The following is a 3,622-nucleotide window of genomic DNA, read 5'->3' as shown; positions in this document are numbered from 1 at the left end:
CTTTATTAATTTTTCAATATTCAATTTTAATAATGAATGCATTAAAATTTAATTGTCTTCTTTATCATACTATTTCTAATGAAAAGAAATGTATCATGGATGGTACTTTTAATTGTGAATCTATATTCTATTTAGGAACATTTGCAGAAAAAAATCACTTACCTCATTACAATGTTTGTATTTATTCAAACGGTGTGACTTTTCCTATTTGCTATTAGAATATTCATATACCAACCTCAGCTAATGATTTATTTTCCTTTCTTCTTCTGGACACTGATCTTTTTATAACCTCATTTAGATTATTTCTACTGAGAAATATATCATGTTTTATTCAAGCTTTGTGTATATTTTTCACTAAGCCTTTTGAGATTGAGATAATATATTATAATTCATTGAACCTTAGACCTTTAAAATTTTGAAATGTTAAAATGTTTTGTCATTTGGGATTCACATACACACATATATGTATATATATGCACACAAATATATACAATACATAAACATAAGTAATGCATATGGCATAGTGTTTTACAAATGTGACTAAAAGAATTTTTGTGGAACTATGTCCTTATTTCATCTTTTTTCCTTTAAATAGGTATTTATAAATTACTCATTATGTGCCAGGTATTCTATTAAGTATTTTACAATGTTTCATATGTCTCATTAAAATCCAGAAAGATCATGCTTAATTATCTTCTTCAATTTACTAATGATTAATCCAAAACAATCAGAAATATTGAGAGTAGGTCAGGATCATACACCTATAATTTTCTGAGGTTATATCTGATCTGAGTTCTTCTGACTTTAAATACAGGACTTTGCCTTTTTATCTACTTTGCAGTGTTAATTTAAGGAATAGTCTAACTGCTGAATAACAATGATGTTTGCAGTTTCCATGTCCTTAGAAAATTAGAATTAGAAAAAACCTAGAATTATTTTACTATGTATATTTTATCCAGATTTGGGCATTTCTCAGCAAAAAAAAATTTTTACTGATTATTTAAAATACCTTAACTCAAAATATATTATTCATATTATTTTTTGATCCAAAATTGAATAATTCACCAATTTCTCATCCATACTAATGGTCCCTGTGAGATTTTTATTCTGAGTAACTTCATTTTTCTATTCATGGTATTTAATGGAAATCTAGCCTAATCTTCTGGGAATCAAGATCAGGGAATCCATATTTGATATAATATAGATTTTCTACTCTGCCCCACCTTTTTCTTTAGGACTTCAATTTTTCAAAAAGGCATGTAGTCTCAAAGAGAATAGTATTTGCCCAAGTACCTACAAGTCATAGAATCTAAATTTTAAAAGGGGTATCTTAGTATCTGAGTCAAACATCATTTTACAGTGAGGGGAAAAAAGAAAACATAAAAGTTTAAGTGACTTTGTTGGAATTCTGAGTCTGAATATTAACCCAGCTTAGTACCAAGTATAATATCCTATCTACTTAGGGCTACAAATGTCATATTCGTATTATGAGGTCCTGTACCACACCATTGACTTATTGAGTTTGTAGCCAACTAAAAATGTCAAAATTTTTCAAAAAATCATTATCTAATAGTTAGATAAGTTAACTTACTCTTATTAAGCTTATTTCTTTTTTATCTATTAGAAATAGTTCGATTTATTCCTTGTTCATAAAAAATAAATCTATGTGGTTGCCATAGCAATTGCCTGGGTCCTCTGCAAAGACATGGAAGTGTGAGTCTTCATAAGATGATTTGTGAATTCCTGACCTAGTGAATACAATCTCCTTCCACAGGTCTGGTGTTAGGTAGCTGTATATTTTAGAGCTGGCATCAAAGATAGCTTTAGCAGAATTGCAAAGAGTTTCCGCCTCTTGAAGAAGTGTAGCAGTCATCAATTCCAGCCATCATTAGAGCCTCTTAGGTACAGGAGCCAAAATAATGCCAGTACCTCTAGGGGCCAGGGATCAGGCACACCAGAAGCAAACCACATCGCCCAGTGACCTTGCAGGGCACTGTGTGAGGCTTGACAGTCTTGTTCCCCCAGTAACCACATGTCACAGGAACAATGGAAAACTTGGGCATAATGATGGCACTACTAATAGCTGTTGCCACTTCCTTGGAACACTTGACACCCAGACCAACATGGCCATTGTAGTCAGCAATGGCCACAAAAGCCTTGAACCTGGTATGTTGTCCAGCTCTAGTTTGTTTCTGATCAGACATGATCTTCAGAACCTCATCTTTCAGTGAAGATCCCAGAAAGAAATCTATGATCTCAGATTCCTTGATAGGAAGGGGGGGAAAGATAAATCTCTTCCAAAGACTTGACCCTCATGTCTTGACTAGGCAGCCCAGCTTAGCGTTAGGAACACACTCCTTGTCTTCTGCCTTTACTCCCCAGGCCCTGCGAACCCAGCCATGGCCTCAACCATGACCCTAGCCCCTGCCTCGGTCTCCATTGCCAAAGCCACCATGGAAGGCACCTCCACCTCTGTCTCCAGGGCCTCCGAGGCCTCCCTCTCCTCCTGAAGCAATGGTGTCTTCCACCATTTGGTGTTCACTGAAAGAAGAAGCTTATTAAGCTTATTTCTTAAACTGAAATGTACCCCAACTGATAAATGGTCAAAGGATAGGAACAGATAGTTTTCACTATCTGTTCAAATGAAGAAATTAAAGCTATATATATAATCATGTGAAAAAATGCTCTAAATCATTACTGATTAGAGAGATGAAATTAAAAGTAATAATGAGGTATCATCTCAGACCTATCAGATTGGTCAAGAGGAGAAAAAGGGAACATGATCAGTGTTGTAGAGGTTATGGGAGCATCGGGACATTGATACATTATTGCTAGTGGAGTTGTGAATGGATCCAGCCTTTCTGGAGATCAGTATGGAACTTTGCCCAAAAAACAATCAAACTGTCCATACCCTTTGACCCAGTAATTCCAATTCTAGGTCTACATCCTGAAAAAATTATGAAAAAGGGAAAAGTCCTACATGTTCTAAAATATTCATAGCAGTTCTTTTTGTAGTGGCAAAGAATTGGAAATTGAGGGGCTGTCCATCAATTGGGGAATGGTTAAACAAGTTATGGTACATTAGTACTATGGAATACAATTGCTCTATAAGAAACCATAAATGATATGACTCTAGAGAATCATGGAATGACTTATGGGATCTGATGCTGAGTGAAGGGAGTAGAACCAAGGGAAAAATGTACACATCAACAACAACAACATTGTGAGACAACCAAAGTTGATGGAAGCAACTGCTGTCAGCAAGGGGTGAGAGCTAGGGCAACTGTGCTGGACTGGCTATGGACTATGTTATCCCCATTGAAAGGAGGAAAAACAAAGGAAAACAAAACACACACACACACACACACACACACATTTTGTTAGATTTCTCTCTATCATGGGGAGTCGTAGGAAGAGAGAAAAATGTGAAACTCAAAACCCTATTAAAAGCTTTTTGTTGAAAATTATCTGCTACCCTAATGAAGTCAGATCTAAATATTTGGAAAAATGTCAAACGTTCATGATTAGGTCAAGATAATTTAATAAAAATGACAATTCTACTCAAATTAAATTACTTTTACAGTATCATAGCAATCAAACTACCAAATAACTTTACTGAGCT

General features: G+C 34.9%; 1 pseudogene; it reads right to left on the bottom strand.

The window, feature by feature from the left end:
• Positions 1–1,662: 1,662 nt before the first annotated feature.
• Positions 1,663–2,531, bottom strand: LOC141513605 (small ribosomal subunit protein uS5 pseudogene; annotated as a pseudogene).
• Between the last annotated feature and the right edge of the window lie 1,091 nt (positions 2,532–3,622).

This window comes from Macrotis lagotis, chromosome 1, assembly GCF_037893015.1.
Source record: "Macrotis lagotis isolate mMagLag1 chromosome 1, bilby.v1.9.chrom.fasta, whole genome shotgun sequence".
NCBI classification, from domain to species: Eukaryota; Metazoa; Chordata; class Mammalia; order Peramelemorphia; family Peramelidae; genus Macrotis; species Macrotis lagotis.
This window is presented reverse-complemented; position numbering and strand designations above follow the sequence as displayed.